This window comes from Hordeum vulgare, chromosome 6H, assembly GCF_904849725.1.
Source record: "Hordeum vulgare subsp. vulgare chromosome 6H, MorexV3_pseudomolecules_assembly, whole genome shotgun sequence".
Classification (NCBI taxonomy): Eukaryota; Viridiplantae; Streptophyta; class Magnoliopsida; order Poales; family Poaceae; genus Hordeum; species Hordeum vulgare.
In genome coordinates this window covers 490,627,449-490,647,888 of record NC_058523.1, presented here as the reverse complement: position 1 = coordinate 490,647,888, position 20,440 = coordinate 490,627,449, and positions in this window count along the sequence as shown.

Below are 20,440 nucleotides of genomic sequence, written 5' to 3'. Positions count from 1 at the left end.
TCGCGAGACGGAGATTGGTTACAAGAGATGAACTAGGGTTTGGATATGAGATGGTGCTGATGAAGATGTTGATGGTGATGAGTCCCTCCGATGAGAGGAGTGTTGGTGTTGACGATGGCGATGATTTCCCCCTCCGGGAGGGAAGTTTCCCCGGCAGGATCGTCCTGCCGGGGCTCTAGATTGGTTCTCCTCAAGTTCCGCCTCGTGGCGGCGGCGATTCCTCCCGAAAGCCTCCTCTTGATTTTTTTTCTGGAACGAAACCCTTCGTGTAGCAAAATAGGGGGGGCAGAGGGCCAGCTGGGAGCCCACGAGCCCCCTAGGCGCGGCCACGGGAGAGGTCGCGCCTAGCAGGCTTGTGGCCTCCTGCTGGCGCCCCTCTGGTACTTCTTCGGCCCAATATATTTTATAAATTCCAAAATAAATCCTTGTTGATTTTCACGGCTTTTGGACTTGCGCAGAATAGCTATCTCAAACTTGCTTCTTTTTCAGGCCAGAATTCCAGCTGCCGGCATTCTCCCTCTTCATGTAAACCTTGCAAAATAAGAGAGAAACGGCATAAGTATTGTACCGTGAAGTGTAATAACAACCCATAAAGCGATAAAAATCATCATAAAAGCATGATGCAAAATGGACGTATCACTAGGTAGCATTCCACATCAAAAATTGAGTCTTTATCACTTCCCTACTCGAGGACGAGCAGGAGTTAAGCTTGGGGATGCTTGATACGTCTCCAACGTATCTATAATTTTTTATGGTTCCATGCTATTATCTTGTCAAACTTTGGATGTTTTGTATGCATTTTATATCTTTTTTGGGACTATTTATTAACTCAGTGCCAAGTGCCAGTTCATGTTTTTCCGTGTTTTTGAACTTTTTCAGAGGAGAAAATTAAACGGAGTCCAAACGGAATAAAACCTACGAAAAGATTTTTTCCTGGAGCAGAAGATACGCAGGGAGCTTGGGAACCAAGACAAAGGGCACCAGAGGAGGCCACAAATCCCCTAGCCGCGGCCTGGGGGGCCACGCCTAGCAGGCTTGTGGGCCCCGTGTGGCTCCTCTGCCCTACTTCTTCCGCCTATAAATCCCCGAAAAATCCAAAACCACGAGAGAGAGCCACGAAAATACTTTTCCGTCGCCGCAAGCTTCTGTCTTCGCAAGATCCCATCTGGGGCATGTTCTGGTGCCCTGTCGGAAGGGGGATTCGGACACACAGGGCTTCTTCATCAACACAATTGCCTCTCCGATGATGCGTGAGTAGTTCAGCATAGACCTTCGGGTCCATAGCTAGTAGCTAGATGGCTTCTTCTCTCTCTTGGATCTTCAATACAAAGTTCTTCATGATCTTCATGGAGATCTATCCGGCGTAATCTTCTTTTGCGGTGTGTTTGTAGTGATCCGATGAATTGTGGATTTATGATCATATTATCTATGAATCTTATTTGAGTTTCGTCTGATCTCTTATATGCATGATTTCATATCCTTGTAATTCTCTTCGAGTTGTGCGTTTTGTTTGGCCAACTTGATCTATGATTCTTGCAATGGGAGAAGTGATTGGTTTTGGGTTCATACCGTGCGGTGACCTCACCCAGTGACAGAAGGGGTAGCGAGGCATGCATCGTGTTGTTGCCATCAAGGGTAAAAAGATGGGGTTTATATCTATTGCATGAATTTATCCCTCTACATCATGTCATCTTGCTTAAGGCGTTACTCTGTTCGTCATGAACTCAATACACTAGATGCATGTTGGATAGCGGTTGATGTGTGGAGTAATAGTAGTAGATGCAGAAAGTATCGGTCTACTTGTCTCAGATGTGATGCCTATATGTATGATCATTGCCTTAGATATCGTCATGACTTTGCGCAGTTCTATCAATTGCTCAACAGTAATTCGTTCACCCACCGTAATATTTGCTATCATGAGAGAAGCCTCTAGTGAACACTATGGCCCCGGGGTCTACTTCACATCATATTTTCAGCCCTACACTTTTACTTTGTTGCACTTTCCGCCTTTAGATCTCACCTTGCAATCAATCGTGAAGGAATTGACAACCCCTTTGTAGCGTTGGGTGCAAGTTTGCTATTTTTGCGCAGGTACATTGGTGCCTCATCTTGATACTCCTACTGGATTGATACATTGGTTCTCAAACTGAGGGAAATACTTACTGCTACTGTGCTGCATCACCTTTCCTCTTCAAGGGAAAAAACCAATGCAAGCTCAAGAGGTAGCAGATGGCTATATTCTCTGACTTCTGTGAAAAGATTGTTGAGGTTTTCATGGATGATTTCTCCGTTTATGGATTTTCTTTTGATGGTTGCTTGAGCAACCTTGATCGAGTTTTGTAGAGATGTAAAGATACTAACCTTGTATTGAATTGAGAGAAGTGCCACTTTATGGTTAATGAAGTCATTGTCTTAGGACATAAAATTTCTGAAAGAGGTATTGAAGTCGATAAGGCTAAAGTGGATGTGATCGAGAAAATGTCATGCCCTACACACATTAAAGGTATAAGAAGTTTCCTAGGTCATGCTGGTTTCTATAGAAGGTTCATTAAAGACTTCTCTAAGATTTCTAGGCCTCTCACCAATCTCTTGCAAAAATATATTCCATTTGTTTTTTATGATGATTGTGAAGAAGCATTTGAAATACTTAAGAAGGCCTTGATAACTGCACCTATTGTTCAACCACCTGATTGGAACCTACCTTTTGAAATTATGTCTGATGCTAGTAATTATGTTGTTGGTGCTATTCTAGGACAAAGAGTTGATAAGAAATTAAATGTTATTCACTACGCTAGTAAAACTCTAGACAGTGCCCAAAGAAACTATGCTACTACTGGAAAAAAATTAGCAGTTGTGTTTGCATGTGATAAGTTCAGATCTTATATTGTTGATTCCAAAGTTACTATTCACACTGATCACGCTGCTATTAAATATCTCGTGGAAAAGAAAGATGCTAAACCTAGACTTATTAGATGGGTTCTCTTGCTACAAGAATTTGATTTGCATATTTTTGATAGGAAGGGTGCAGAGAACTCCGTAGCAGATAACTTGTCTAGGTTAGAGAATGGTCTTGATGACCCACAACCTATTAATGATAGCTTTCCTGATGAACAATTGAATGTCATCAATGCTTCACGTAGTACACCTTGGTATACTGCCAAGTTGTTTAAAGAAAAAGTTAAGAGGTGGCATGATAAAAGGATACAAAAACCTGAGTTCAATGTAGGTGATTATGTCTAGCTATACAATTCTCGTTTAAGATTTTTTGCACGCAAGCTTCTCTCTAAACGGGAAGGTCCTTACATTGTTGAGGAAGTATATTGTTCCGGTGCCATAAAAATCAACAACGCGGAAGGTAATTTTCTGATAGCTGTAAATGGGCAAAGAATCAAGCATTATATCTCCTGTACTCCCATAAATGTTGAAAGCAATATTATTAATACCATAACTCCGGAGGAGTACATAAGGGATATTTACCAACTTGTTTCAGACTCCAAGAACGAAGAGGTATGTGATACGGTAAGTAAACCGACTCCAAAAGTTTCCAGCATGCTTAGTGGTAATTAAAAAGAAAACCCAAAATGATTTTCCGTTCTTCTTTTGCTTGTTGGGAGCTTTCCCGTGTAAATAGATTTCTTTTTCTTTGGGTCGAGGTAGAAGACCATGATTAAAATGATTAGTGGCTCTCATATGCATTATTGTTTATCCATCAAAGAGCCATATTACTTTGTCTTCTCCTCTGAATTTGCTTGCAGATTCCAGCTTAGTCCAATGCACAAACACTCTTATTATTATTCACATCATTCGGTCGTGCAAGTGAAAGGCAATAATGATGATATATGATGAAGTGACTGAGCCTGGAAAAGCTGGTATGAACTCGACCTATTTTGTTTTTGTAAATGTGACTAGCTCATCATTCCTAATTCAGCATTGTTATGAGAGAAACATGTTTGCAATGACAACTTAGAGATCATAGTTTTTGATGCCATGCTTAATTAGCTAGGATCTTATAATGGTTTGTCTTGGATGCCAACATGAATTTCAAGATGATTATGATGTAGTATGATAGGATGGTATCCTCCTTTGAATGATTTAAGTGGCTTGACTTGGCACATGTTCATGCATGTAGTTGAAACAAAATCAACATAGCCTCTACGATATTCATGTTTATGGTGATTTATATCCTACTCATGCTTGCACTCAACATTGGTTAATTTCAATGCATATTCATGACTGTTGTCGCTCTCTAGTTGGTCGCTTTCTAGTCTTTTGCTAGCCTTCACTTGTACTAAGCAGGAATACTGCTTGTGCATCCACTTACATAAACCCAAGGTTGTTCCGTATGAGTCCACCATACCTACCTATATACGGTATCTACCTGCCCTTCCAAGTAAATTTGCATGTGCCACTCTCTAAATCTTCAAATAATAATCTGTTTTGTATGCCCGAATCGCTCATGTGGTGACAAGGGGCGGTCAGTATCTTCCATGCTAGGTGTGTTATCCTCGATAGGTGTTTATTCACTATCACTCACGAGAAAGGGGCCGGTAATCGGAATGCCCAGTTCCATGCTCAAATCAAATCAAATATATAATTGCAAACAAAACTCCCCCTAGATTGTTGTTGGTATGGACGGCACCCGAGGATTCGGCTAGTCGTGGAGTGTGATTGATCGGTGGGGGGGGGTCAAAACTTTACTATCCTGTTTGGGAATTACAATGTTCAGTCAGCCCTTGGTCTTTGAGGGTGCTCTGCATTTATGTTTTGCGGTCTCACAAAAGGCTAGCGAGATACCATCTGTTCATATTGTATCATGATTGTTTTGATTCAAGTGTTGACGTTTGAAACTTATTATTATTGCTCGCTAGTTGATTATGCCATTGATATGAGTACACCATGAGACCTAAATGTTATTGTTTATGTGGTTAGCTTATAATCTTGCTGCAAATCCGAATATGAGTTACACATAATTAAACAACAAGATCAAACAGAGTTCGTAAAAGTTTTTATTTTGTCTCTTTCAGTTTGTCAACTGAATTGCTTGAGGACAATCAATGCTTTAAGCTTGGGGGAGTTGATATGTCTCCATCGTATCTACTTTTCCAAACTCTTTTGCCCTTGTTTTGGACTCTAATTTGCATGATTTGAATGGAACTAACCTGGACTGACGCTGTTTTCAGCAGAATTGCCATGGTGTTGTTTTTGTGCAGAAATAAAAGTTCTCAGAATGACCTGGAAACTTACGAGGATTTTTTGTGGCATATATAAAAATACTGGCGCGAGAATTACCCGAAGACACGGAGCCAGGGGCCCACGAGCCCAGGAGGCGCCCCCCTAGGGCGCGCCTGGCAGGCTCGTGGGGCCCATGTGGCTCCGCAGCCTCCAACTCCAACTCTATATAACCTCTTTCGTCCCAGAAAAAATTAGGGGAGAGATTTCGGGAAGAGACACCGCCGCCACGAGGCGGAACTTGAGCAAACCAATCTAGAGCTCCGGCAGGTCCGTCCTGCCACGGAAACTTCCCTTCCGGAGGGGGAAATCATCGCCATCGTCATCACCAACACACCTCTCATCGGTTGGGACTCATCCCCATAAACATCTTCATCAGCACCATCTCATCTCCAAACCCCAGTTCATCTCATGTACCCAATCTCCGTCTCACGACTCCGATTGGTACTTGTAAGGTTGCTAGTAGTGTTAATTACTCCTTGTAGTTGATGCTAGTTGGTTTACTCGGTGGAAGATCATATGTTCAGATCCTTAATGCTATTCAAGACCTCTCTGATCATGAACATAATTATGCTTTGTGAGTAGTTACGTTTGTTCCTGAGGACATGGGATAAGTCTTGCTATAAGTAGTCATGTGAATTTGGTATTCGTTCGATATTTTGATGCATTGTATGTTGTCTTTCCTCTAGTGGTGTTATGTGAACGTCGACTACATAACACTTCACCATTATTTGGTCCTAGAGGAAGGCTTTGGGAAGTAATAAGTAGATGATGGGTTGCTAGAGTGACAAAAGCTTAAACCCTAGTTTATGTGTTCCTTCATAAGGGGCTGATTTGGATTCACTAGTTTAATGCTATGGTTAGACTATGTCTTAATTCTTCATTCATAGTTGCGGATGCTTGCGAGAGGGGTTAATCATAAGTGGGATGTTTGTCCAAGTAAGGACAGCACCCAAGCACCAGTCCAGCCACATATCAAACTATCAAAGTAGCGAACGTGAATCATATGAACATGATGAAAACTAGCTTCACAGAAATTCCCATGTGTCCTCGGGAGCGTTTTACCTTATATAAGAGTTCGTCCAGGCTTGTCCCTTGCTACAAAAGGGATTGGGACATCTTGCTGCACCATTGTTACTATTGTGACTTGCTACCCATTACGAATTATCTTATGACACAACTATCTGTTACCGATAATTTCAGTGTGTGCTGAGAATACCTTGCTGAAAACCACTTGTCATTTCTTTCTGCTCCTCGCTGGGTTCGACATTCTTACTTATCGAAAGGACTACGATAGATCCCCTACACTTGTGGGTCATCACACACTTAAGGTTCGATAATGTTTTAGTATAATTGAGTTATATGTGTGGTTACCGAATGTTGTTCGAAGTCCCGCATGAGATCAAGGACGTCACAAGGGTTTCTGGAATGGTCCGGAGACGAATATTGATATATAGGATGGTTTAAAGTTTCGGGCATTACCGGAAGTGTACTGGGAGTGACGATTGGGTTCCGGGTGTTTACCGGGAGGGGCCCACCCACCCGGGAGTGAGCCCAAGGCCCTAGGGTGGCGCACCAAGTCCTTAGTGAGCTGGTGGAGTCAGCCCAAGAGGGCTATGGCGCCACATGTAAAAATACCAAAGGAAAGGAAGAAAAAAAAAGGAAAGAGTGAGGTGGGAAGGAAGAGGAGGACTCCTCCTTCCCAAACCAAGGGGCACCCTTGCGGCCGGCGCACCCTTGGGGCCCTTGTGCCCCAAGGCTAGCCCCTCCCCTCCTCCTATATATATTGGTGGTTTAGGGATTTTTGAGACACAACTTTGCCACGTGCAATTCTAGCCTATTCCACATAGTTTTACCTCTAGATCGGATTTCTGCGGAGCTCGGGCGGAGCCCTGCAGGAGTAGATCATCACCACCACCGGAGCGTCGTCACGCTGCCGGAGAACTCATCTACGTCTCCGTCTTGGTTGCTGGATCAAGAAGGTCGAGATCGTCATCGAGCTGTACGTGTGCTGAACGCGGAGGTGCCGTACGTTCGGCACTAGATCGGAACCGTTCATGGGACGGATCATGGGACGACCGTGATTTGAATCACGAAGTTGTACCACTACACCAACCGCGTTTCTTAACGCTTCCTGCTGAGCGATCTACAAGGGTACGTAGATCTAATCTCCTCTCGTAGATGGACATCACCATGCTAGGTCTTCGTGTGCGTAGGAAATTTTTTGTTTCCCATGCAACGTTCCCCAACAGTGGTATCAGAGCTAGGTTCATGCGTAGATGTTATCTCGAGTAGAACACAAAAGGTTTTGTGGACGGTGATGTTCGATTTTCTGCCCTCCTTTGCATTTTCTCGATTCGGCGGTATTGTTGGATTGAAGCGGCCCGGACCGACATAACTCGTGCGCTTACGAGAGACTGGTTTCATCGACTGACATGCAACCTCGTTGCATAAAGATGACTGGCGGATGACGGTTTCTCCAACTTTAGTTGAATTGGTTTTGACCGAGGCGGTCCTTGGAGAGAGGTTAAATAGCAATTTGCACATCTCCGTTGTGGTTTTTGCGTAAGTAAGATGCGATCATACTAGATACCCATAGCAGCCACGTAAAAATTGCAACAACAAATTAGAGGACGTCTAACTTGTTTTTGTAGGGTATGCTTGTGATATGATATGGCCAATGACGTAATGTGATATATTGGATGTATAATATGATCATGTTGTAATAGTTAATATCGACTTGCACGTCGATGCTACGGCAACCGGCAGGAGCCATAGGATTGTCTTTAAACTAACGTTTGTGTTTGCAGATGCGTTTACTATATTGCTAGGTCGTAGCTTTAGTAGTAATAGCATAGATAGCACGACAACCTCGATGGCGACACGTTGATGGAGATCATCGTGTGGCGCCGCTGACAAGAAGATCATGTCGGTGCTTTGGTGATGGAGATCAAGAAGCACAAGATGATGGCCATATCATGTCACTTATGAATTGCATGTGATGTTAATCCTTTTATGCACCTTATTTTGCTTAGAATGACGGTAGCATTATAAGGTGATCTCTCACTAAAATTTCAAGATGAAATTGTGTTCTCCCCGACTGTGCACCATTGCGACAGTTCGTCGTTTCGAGACACCACGTGATGATCAGGTATGATAGACTCAACGTTCACATACAACGGGTGCAAAAAAGTTGCACACGCGGAACACTCGGGTTAAACTTGACGAGCCTAGCATGTGCAGACATGGCCTCGGAACACATGTGATTGAAAAGGTCGAGCATGAATCGTATAGTTGATATGATTAGCATAGAGATGCTTACCACTGAAACTATTCTCAACTCACGTGATGATCGGACTTGAGTTAGTGAATTTGGATCATGTACCACCCAAATGACTAGAGAGATGTACTTTTTGAGTGGGAGTTTATCAATAATTTTATTAGTTGAACTCTAATTATCTTTAACATAGTCTAAGTCCACTTTGCAAAATTTGTGTTGTAGATCAATGGCTCATGTGACAGTCACCCTGAATTTTAATACGTTCCCAGAGAAAGCTAAGTTGAAAGACGATGGAAGCAACTTTGTAGACTGGGCTCGTAATCTTAAGTTGCTCCTACAAACTGGGAAGAAGGATTATGTCCTTCATGTTGCACTAGGAGATGAACCACCTGCTACGGCTGACCAAGATGTTAAGAACGCCTGGTTAACACGTAAGGAGGACTACTCAGTAGTTCAATGTGCAGTCTTGTATGGCTTAGAGCCGGGACTTCAACGTTGCTTTGAGCGTCATGGAGCATATGACATGTTCCAGGAGTTGAATTTTATCTTTCATAAGAACGCCCGAATCGAGAGGTATGAGACCTCTGAAAAATTCTATGCTTGCAAGATGGAGGAGAATTCGTCTATCAGTGAACATGTGCTCAAAATATCTGGGAACTCAAACTGTATAGCTGAGCTGGGGATTGAACTCCCTCAAGAGTCTATCACTGACAGAATTCTTCAATCACTGCCACCTAGCTATAAGAGCATTGTGTTGAACTATAACATGCAAGGGATGAACAAGTCACCCGGTGAGTTATTCGCGATGCTGAAATTCGCAGAGTCAGAACTCCGGAAAGAGCGTCAAGTGTTGATGGTTAATAAGACCACTAGTTTCAAGAGAAACGACAAAGTCAAGAAGGGTAACTCCAAGAAGAGCGGCAAGACTGTTGCCAATTCGACGAAGAAACCCAAGGCTGGGCCTAAACCTGAAACAGAGTGTTATTATTGCAAGGGACTAGGTCATTGGAAGCGCAACTGCCCCAAGTATTTGGTTGATAAGAAGACGGCCAAGGAAAAATCAGGTATATTCGGTATACATGTTATTGATGTGTACTTAACCAACTCTCGTAGTAGTGCCTGGGTATTCGATACCGGTTCTGTTGCTCATATTTGCAACTCGAAGCAGGAACTGCGGAATAAATGAAGGCTGGCGAAGGATGAAGTGATGATGCGCGTGGGAAATTGTTCCAAGGTTGATGCAATCGCCGTCAGCATAGTTTCACTTTAGTTACCATCAGGATTAGTTATGAACTTAAATAATTGTTATTTAGTGCGTGCATGAAGCATGAACATTATATTTGGATCTTTTTTATTGCGAGACGGTTGCTCGTTTAAGTCAGAGAATAATGATTGTTCTATTTCTATGAGTAACATCTTTTATGGTCATGCACCCAATGTGATAGGATTGTTAGAATCTTGATAGCGATGATACACATATACATAACATTGAGACCAAAAGATGTAGAGTTAACAATGATAGCGCCATGTTTTTGTGGCACTGCCGCTTAGGTCATATTGGTGTAAAGCGCATGAAGAAACTCCATTCCGATGGGCTTTTGGAGTCACTTGATTTTGAATCACTTGACACGTGCGAACCATGCCTCATGGGAAAGATGACTAAGACTCCGTTCTCCGGAACGATGGAGCATGCAAGTGACTTGTTGGAAATCATACATACCGATGTGTGCGGTCCGATGAGTGTGGAGGCGCGCGGCGGATATCGTTATTTTCTCACCTTCACTAATGATTTGAGTAGGTATGGATATATCTACTTGATGAAGCACAAGTCTGAAACATTTGAGAAGTTCAAGCAATTTCAGAGTGAAGTTGAAAACCACCGTAACAAGAAGATTAAGTTCCTACGTTCTGATCGTGGGGGTGAATATCTGAGTTTCGAGTTTGGTGCTCACTTAAGACAATGTGGAATGGTTTCACAGTTGACACCGCCTGGAACACCACAGCGTAATGGTGTGTCCGAACATCGTAATCGTACTTTGTTAGAAATGGTGCGATCTATGATGTCTCTTACCGATTTGCCGTTATCGTATTGGGGTTATGCATTAGAGACAGCTGGATTCACTTTAAATAGGGCACCATCAAAATCCGTTGAGACGACACCATATGAACTGTGGTATGGCAAAAGACCAAAATTGTCGTGTCTTAAAGTTTGGGGATGTGATGCTTATGTCAAAAAGCTTCAGCCTGAAAAGCTGGAACCCAAAGCGGAAAAGTGTGTCTTCATAGGTTACCCAAAGGAGACAGTTGGGTACACCTTCTATCTCAAATCCGAGGGCAAAGTGTTTGTCCCTAAGAACGGAGCTTTTCTTGAGAAGGAGTTTCTCTCGAAAGAATTGAGTGGGAGGAAGATAGAACTTGATGAGGTTGTCGAACCTCTAGTCCCTCTAGATGGTGGCGCAGGGCAAGGGGAGACCCATGTCGAAGCAACGCCGGTTGAGGAGGAAGTTAATGATGATGATCATGAAACTTCGGATCAAGTTCCTATCGGACCTCGCAGGTCGACAAGATCACGTACTACACTAGAGTGGTATGGTAATCCTGTCTTATCAATCATGTTGTTAGACAACAATGAACCTGCGAATTATGAAGAAGCAATGGTGGGCCCGGATTCCAACAGATGGTTGGAGCCCATGAAGTCTGAGATAGGATCTATGTATGGAAACAAAGTGTGAACTTTGAAAGTATTACCTGAAGGCTGCAAGGCTATTCAGAACAAATGGATCTTTAAGAAGAAGATGGACACAGACGGTAATGTGACCGTTTATAAAGCTCGACTTGTGGCAAAGGGTTTTTCACAAGTTCAAGGAGTTGACTATGATGAGACGTTCTCACCGGTAGCGATGCTTAAGTCCGTCCGAATCATGTTAGCAATAGCTGCATTTTTTCGATTAGGAAATATGGCAGATGGATGTCAAAACGGCGTTCCTTAACGGTTTTCTTAAGGAAGAGTTGTATATGATGCAACTCGAAGGTTTTGTCGATCCAAAGAATGCTAACAAAGAATGCAAGCTCCAGCGATCCATTTATGGACTGGTGCAAGCATCTCGGAGTTGGAATAAGCGCTTTGATGAGGTGATCAAAGCATTTGGGTTTATACAAGTGGTTGGAGAATCTTGTATTTACAAGAAAGTGAGTGGGAGCTCTGTGGCGTTTCTAATATTATATGTGGATGACATATTGCTGATTGGAAACAACGTGGAGTTTTTGGAGAGCGTAAAGGATTACTTGAATAAAATTTTCTCTATGAAGGACCTAGGAGAAGCTGCTTACATTCTAGGCATTAAGATCTATAGGGATAGATCAAGACGCCTTATAGGACTTTCACAAAGCACATACCTTGATAAAGTTTTGAAGAAGTTCAAAATGGAACAGTCCAAGAAAGGGTTCTTGCCAGTGTTACAAGGTATAAAACTGAGTAAGACTCAGTGCCCAGCAACTGCGGAAGATAGAGTACATATGAGTTCCGTCCCCTATGCTTCAGCCATAGGTTATCATGTATGCAATGTTGTGCACTAGACCAGACGTCAACTTGGCCATAAGCATGGTAGACAGGTTTCAGAGTAATCCATGAGTGGATCACTGGACGGCGGTCAAGAATATTCTGAAGTACCTTAAAAGGACTAAGGAAATGTTTCTCGTTTATGGAGGTGACGAAGAGCTCGTCATAAAGGGTTACGTCGACACAAGATTTGACACTGATCCGGATGACTCTAAGTCGCAAACCGGATACGTATTTATTCTTAATGGGGGTGCGGTAAGCTGGTGCAGTTCCAAGCAAAGCGTCGTAGCAGATTCTACATGTGAAGCGGAGTACATGGCTGCCTCGGAGGCAGCAAAGGAGGGTGTGTGGATGAAGCAGTTCATGACGGATCTTGGAGTTGTGCCGACCGCACTAAATCCAATAACTCTGTTCTGTGACAACACTGGTGTCATTGCCTTAGCAAAGGAACCAAGGTTTCACAAGAAGACCAGGCACATCAAACGACGCTTCAACCTCATCCAGGACTACGTCAAAGGAGAGAACGTGAATATTTGCAAAGTGCACACGATCTCAATGTAGCAGACCCACTGACTAAACCTCTTCCACAGGAAAAACATGATCGACACCAGAACTGCATGGGTGTTAGATTTATTACAATGTAAATCGCATGGCGATGTAAGGACTAGATTATTGACTCTAGTGCAAGTGGGAGACTGTTGGAAATATGCCCTAGAGGCAATGATAAATAGTTATTATTATATTTCCTGTTACAAGATAATCGTTTATTATCCATGCTATAATTGTATTGAATGAAAACATAGATACATGTGTGGATACATAGACAAAACAATGTCCCGAGCAAGCCTCTAGTTGGCTAGCCAGTTGATCAAGCATAGTCAAGGTTTTATAGCTATGTGCAAGTGTTGTCACTTGATAACTGGATCACATCATTAGGAGAATCATGTGATGGACTAGACCCAAACTATGAACGTAGCATATTGATCGTGTCATTTTATTGCTATTATTTTCTGCGTGTCAAGTATTTATTCCTATGACCATGAAATCATATAACTCACTGGCACCGAAGGAATACCTTGTGTGTATCAAACGTCGCAACATAACTGGGTGACTATAAAGGTGCTCTACAGGTATCTCCGAAGGGGTCCGTTGAGTTAGTATGGATCAAGACTGGGATTTGTCACTCCATGTGACGGAGAGGTATCTCGGGGCCCACTCGGTAATACAACATCACACACAAGCCTTGCAAGCAATGTGACTAAGTTTAAGTCACGTGATATTGTATTACGGAACGAGTAAAGAGACTTGCCGGTAACGATATTGAAATAGGTATGCGGATACCGACGATCGAATCTCAGGCAAGTAACATACCGAAGGACAAAGGGAATGACATACGGGATTATATGAATCCTTGACACTAAGGTTCAACCGATAAGATCTTCGGAGAATATGTAGGATCCAATATGGGCATCGAGGTCCCGCTATTGGATATTGACCGAGGGGTGTCTCGGGTCATGTCTACATAGTTCTCGAACTCGCAGGGTCTACACACTTAAGGTTCGATAATGTTTTAGTATAGTTGAGTTATATGTGTGGTTACCGAATGTTGTTCGGAGTCCCGAATGAGATCAAGGACGTCACGAGGGTTTCTGGAATGGTCCGGAGACGAAGATTGATATATAGGATAGTTTCATTTAGTCACCGGAAAGTTTCGGGCATTACCGTCAGTGTACCGGGAGTGACGAATGGGTTCCGGGTGTTTACCGGGAGGGGCCACCCACCCGGGAGTGAGCCCAAGGCCCTAGGGTGGCGCACCAAGTCCTTAATGGTCTGGTGGAGTCAGCCCAAGAGGGCTATGGCGCGACATGTAAAAAATACCAAAGGAAAGGAAGAAAAAAAGGAAAGAGGGAGGTGGGAAGGAAGAGGAGGACTCCTCCTTCCCAAACCGAATTGGAGGAGGAGTCCTCCTCCTGCCTGGCGGCCATCACACCCTTGGGGCCCTTGTGCCCCAAGGCTAGCCCCTCCCCTCCTTCTATATATATATTGGTGGTTTAGGTATTTTTGAGACACAACTTTGCCACATGCAACTCTAGCCTATTCCACATAGTTTTACCTCTAGATCGGATTTCTGCGGAGCTCGGGCGGGGCCCTACAGGAGTATATCATCACCACCACCGGAGCATCGTCACGCTGCCGGAGAACTCATCTACTTCTTCGTATTGCTTGCTGGATCAAGAAGCCCAAGATCGTGATCGAGCTGTACGTGTGCTGAACGCGGAGGTGCCGTCCGTTCGGCACTAGATCGGAACCATTCGTGGGACAGATCGTGGGACGACGGTGATTTGAATCATGAAGTCGTACCACTACATCAACCGCGTTTATTAACGCTTCCTGCTGAGCGATCTACAAGGGTACGTAGATCTTATCTCCTCTCGTAGATGGACATCACCATGATAGGTCTTCGTGTGCGTAGGAAATTTTTTGTTTCCCATGCAACGTTCCCCAACAGTGTTATAAGAGCTAGGTTCATGCGTAGATGTTATCTCGAGTAGAACACAAAAGGTTTTTTGAATGGTGATGTTCGATTTTCTGCCCTCCTTAGTCTATTCTCGATTCGGTGGTATTGTTGGATTGAAGTGATTATCATGAAGAAGGGAATATAATAAAAACTAATTTATTATTGCCTTTAGGGCATATTTTCAACAGCTTGTAGCTAAAAAGCAGCGAAGGGAGGTGTGTGGGTCCATCACACGGAAGAGGGAGTGTGGAAATCGACTATGGAGGACGGACGTGCCTACCAAGGTTAGAATGTTCCCGTGGAGGCTTTCCAAACACTCTTTAGCAACTAATGATGTGAGGGCTCACCGGCACATTGTTGATTCTAACCAATGCGGACTATGTGGCATCCAAGACTCATGGTGTCACTCCCTCCTAGAATGCATAACATCGAGGAGTGTCTGGGTGTTGCCAGAGGAAGATTTAGCGCATAAAATCTCGACATCAAGGGATCCCAATGCCAAGCAGTGGTCATTCATCCATGAGGCAATCTTCCAAAGCCCTCAGTTGACTCACGGCTTCATAACAAGATTCATCGATGAACTCACCTCTAGGGATGCTCCTAGCTATACCGCATGCAGTGTGACTGAAACCAAAAAGTCCACTGGTGGGATTCTGAAAAATCTACGTTGATGCGGGAGACTAGCAGGCAGAGGAGGCTCAGCGCCATACTTGTGCATGGACGGAGAGGGCAATTACTTAGGGAGTTTGGCACTTGTCATCAAATGAGTACTAGATCCAGCCATGTTGGAAGCTTTAGCATGTCGAGAGGCCCTTTCTCTTGATGTAGACCTAAATCTCCAGAATATCATGATTGCATCGGACTGCAAACAAGTTATCTCACATATAACCAAGGGTGCTTGTGGTAGATATGGCGCGGTCATTAGTGAAATCAATCTCAAATCTTTAGTTTTTCATTGTACTTTTTTTAAGGTCGTGCCGTTAATTATGAAGCACATTGCTTAACCAAGTTTTTCCTCTCTGTTGAGTATACTGATTATTAGGAAATATAAGATAGAATATGATTTGTCCTACCTTGCCTTGTACTTCAAGTTGATCATTGTACTCCTATATGTATGCCCATGAGGCTCAAGCAATACAACAATTATTCCACCAATCCATATATTCCCTTCAACATGGTATCTGTCGCAAGTTTCTAGACCTAGCCGTCGCCAACCGCTTCTTCACCACGCGCCGCCCCCATGACGGTCGGCCTCCATGACCGTTGTCGGGGGCCGCGCCACCCATACCTAGGGTTCGTCCGTTGGTCTTGTTGGCCGGCTGCCCTAGAGAGTCTTTTTCCCGATCCCTTGATCCGGGTTTTCTCTCTTTTGCTGATCTCTTGATCGGCGCTCTTCCTTTTTGGTTTTTTGATTTAAGATCGGGTTGTGTCGCGCGCCGCCGACATCGACACATGCCCGCCTCTATTCCGACCTAGGCGCGACCAGCCGGCCTCTACTTCGACCCGGTGGCCTTACGCGGCGTGGCGGCCCGTCATGGTCGTTTTCCGTGCATTTGCCCGCCCGTCACTTTACGCCACCGTCGCCGCCCCGCGCTGAATAGGATGTCTGCATCACCCACCTTCTGTCTTCGTCGCCACTCGTCGGCCTCCTCGGGAACGTCGGTTGCCCTAGGCCTGCCGGCTGCGTCAGGCCTGCCGGCTACCTCGGCTTTCGACCCACTTGCCGGTTGTCGGCTTGCCGCTGCGCCAGGCCTGCCGGCTGCCTCGACTTGCCGTCTGCGCCGGGCCTGCTGGCTACCTCGGCTTGTCGTCTACGTCGGGCCTACCGGCTCCCAGACCCATCGTCGGCCTCCTCTGGCAAGCCGTTCCCTGGTCTGCTCGGCCACCCGGCATCATCATCCACGACGCCGTCATCATCATCTAGGAGCGCCCCCGACCTCGTGTGCGATCGGATTGATCACCCGCCCGCCGCGATCGACTCCATCCGCGTCGTGCGACTGACCTAATCAGTCGGTTGCATGCGCCTCCCTAGGTCCTGCGAAGGCTATCCCGAGTACAGCGCACCCCTCCACAGATAGAGCAACATGATGCCGCTGCGTTGCCCCGTCGGGCCGCAAGCTGTCGCCCAATGGTTCTCCCCGCTGTTGCCCCGACCCGCGAGCCGCTTCTACACCGCACCTTCGGGCTGTCGTGCAGCGGCACGCGGTCCCCGCCGCCGCCCGAGGCCGTCCCCGTGGCTGCACCGACCCGCGCACCGCCGCTGCATCACTCCTTTGGGCTGTAGTGTTGCGACACGCGGTCTACGCCGCCACCCCGAGGTCTTCCCGTCGTCGCCCCGACCCGCGCATTGCCGCTTCATCGCCCCTTTGGGTCGTAGCAACGCGGCGCGTGGTCCACTATGTTGGCCCCGCGCGTCGACTTCATGTGGTATGCGCCGTGCCGTCTCCTTCGGCGCGGGAATGCCATCGTCACCGCCGGTCTTCGTCATGTTGTCGGTCTCTTCCTCGCCTACTTCGAACATCACCGCCGCGCTCCTAACCAACCGCTGCCGCTGCTCTCCTTTTGGCGCTGCTACAGCTCGCTCACCAGAGCCGCACGACCTGTCCACCTCCTTCATCTTCGTCCAGCACGAGCTCATCGCAAGCGTCGTCGTCGTCTTCCCCTACCACTTCATAAACTCCGACCACCCGCGGGCAACATTGCCCCCCGCTGATTCGTGTCGCAACCGTCGTCGAGTCCTTATCTGCTAGCCTCCTCGACATGGCGTATAGGTTGTGTGCAGGTTCCCATCTCCGCATGCCCGGTGCTGGCAACACCGACATCTGTCTTTGATACGTCCATTTTGCATCATGTTTTCATGTTGATATTTATCGCTTCTTTGGCTGTTATTTCACTTCACAGTACTATTCTTATGCCTTTTCTCTCTTATTTTGCAAGGTTTACATGAAGAGGGAGAATACCGGCAACTGGAATTCTGGCCTGAAAGTGGAGCAAAGTTGAGATACCTATTCTGCGCAACTCCAAACGCCATGAAAATCAATGGGGATTTTTTCCCAATTTATAAAAAAATACTGGGCCAAAGAAGTGCCGGAGGCGCACCAGGGGGTGCCCACAAGCCTGCACGGCGTGGCCACCCCCCAGGCCGCGCCATGGGGGCTTGTGGGCAGCCCACTGGCCCACTGCCCCCCCTCTTTTGCTATATGGAGGGTTTCGTCCAGGAAAAATCAGACGAGAGCTTTTTCATGGTTTCGCCGCCGCCACGAGGCGGAACTTGAGCAGAACCAATCTAGAGCTCCGGCACGACGATCCTGCCGGGGAAACTTCCCTCCCGGAGGGGGAAATTGTCGCCATCATCATCAACAACAATCCTCTCATCGGAGGGGACTCATCACCATCAACATCTTCATCAGCACCATCTCAGCTCCAAACCCTAGTTCATCTCTTGTAACCAATCTCCGTCTCGCGACTCCGATTGGTACTTGTAAGGTTGCTAGTAGTGTTGATTACTCTTTGTAGTTGATGCTAGTTGGATTATTTGGTGGAAGAGTTTATGTTCAGATCCTTGATGCTACTCGTTACACCTCTGATCATGATTGTGATTATGCTTTCTGAGTAGTTACTTTTGTTCCTGAGGACATGGGATAAGTCATGCTAATAGTAGTCATGTGAATTGGGTATTCGTTTGGTATTTTGATATGTTGTATGTTGTTTTTCCTCTAGTGGTGTTATGTGAACGTCGACTACATAACACTTCACCATTATTTGGGCCTATAGGAAGGCATTGGGAAGTAATAAGTAGATGATGGCTTGCTAAAGTGACAGAAGCTTAAACCCTAGTTTATGCGTTGCTTCGTAAGGGGCTGATTTGGATCCACTAGTTTAATGCTATGGTTAGACTTTGTCTTAATTCTTCTTTCGTAGTTGCGGATGCTTGCGAGAGGGGTTAATCATAACTAGGATGCTTGTCCAAGTAAGGGCAGTACCCAAGCGGCGGTCCACCCACAAATCAAACTATCAAAGTAACGAACGTGAATCATATGAACATGATGAAACTAGCATGACAGAAATTCCCGTGTGTCCTCGGGAGCGTTTTTCCTCCTATAAGACTTTGTTCAGGCTTGTCCCTTCCTACAAAAGGGATTTTGCCACTTTGCTGCACCGTTGCTACTTTTGTTACTTGTTGCTTGCTACGAATCATCTCGCCGCACAATCACTTGTTACCGACAGTTTCAGTGCTTGCAGATATTTCCTTGCTGAAAACCACTTGTCAGATCCTTCTGCTCCTCGTTGGGTTTGACACTCTTACTTATCGAAAGGACTATGATTGATCCCCTATACTTGTGGGTCATCAAGACTCTTTTCTGGCGTCGTTGCTAGGGAGTGAAGCGCCTTTGGTAAGTGGAACTTGGTAAGGAAACATTCATATAGTGTGCTGAAATTTATTGTCACTTGTCACTATGGATACTAATCCTTTGAGGGGCTTGTTCGTGGTATCTTCACCTCGAACGGAAGCACAAATAGTTGCTCCTCAACCTGCTGCACCTACTGAAAATATTTGCTTTGAATTTCCTTCGGGTATGCTTGAGAAACTGCTGGCTAATCCTTTTACAGGAGATGGAACATCACATCCAGACTTGCATCTAATCTATGTAGATGAAGTTTGTGGTTTATTTAAGCTTGCAGGTGTGCCCGAGGATGAGGTCAAGAAGAAGGTCTTTCCTTTATCTTTGAAGGATAAGGCGTTGACATGGTATAGGCTATGTGATGATACTGGATCATGGGACTACAATCGGTTGAAATTGGAATTTCATCAAAAGTTTTATCCTATGCATTTAGTACATCGTGATCGAAATTATATTTACAATTTTTGGCCTCGTGACAGAGAAAGCATCTCTCAAGCTTGGGGGAGGCTTAAATCAATGCTATATTCATGCCCCAATCATGAGCTCTCGAGAGAAATTATCATTCAGAACTTCTATGCTCGGCTTTCTCATGATGATCGCACCATGCTTGATACTTCTTGTACTGGTTCTTTTATGAAGAGAGATATTGACTTCAAATGGAATTTATTGGAGAGAATTAAACGCAACTCTGAGGATTAGGAGTTTGAAGAAGGTAAGGAGTCAGGTATGAATTTCACGTTTGATTGCGTTAAATCCTTTGTTGAGACAAATACCTTTAGTGACATTAGCGCTAAGTATGGACTTGACTGTGAGATAGTAGCTTCATTGTGTGAATCCTTTGCTGCTCATATTGATCTCCCCAAAGAGAAGTCGTTTAAATATCATCCTCCTTTAGAAGTCAATGTAGTTAAACCCACTCCAGTTGAAGAGAAAGTCATTGCCTATAATGATCCTATTGTTCCTAGTGCTTACATTGAGAAACCACCTTTCCCTGTTAGGACAAAGGATCATTCTAAAGCTTCAACTGTGATACGTAGAGGCTACATTAGAACACCTACACCCCCTGAGAAAATTAGAGTTGAACCTAGCATTGCTATTATCAAAGATCTTCTGTCTGAGGAAGTTGAGGGACATAATATTCACTTCTGTGAAGATGCTGCTAGAATTGCTAAACCTCACATTAGAGACAAGCATAGGCCTGTTGTTGGCATGCATGTGGTTTCTGTTAAGATAGGAGATCATTGTTTTCATGGCTTATGTGACGTGGGTGCTAGTGTTAGCGCAATTCCTCAATCCTTATATGATGAAATCAAATATGAGATTGCACCTGTTGAGATAGAGCCCATTGATGTCACTATTCAGCTTGCCAATAGAGATACTATCTGCCCTGTGGGGATTGTTAGGGATGTTGAAGTATTGTGTGGTAAAACGAAGTATCCTGCTGATTTCCT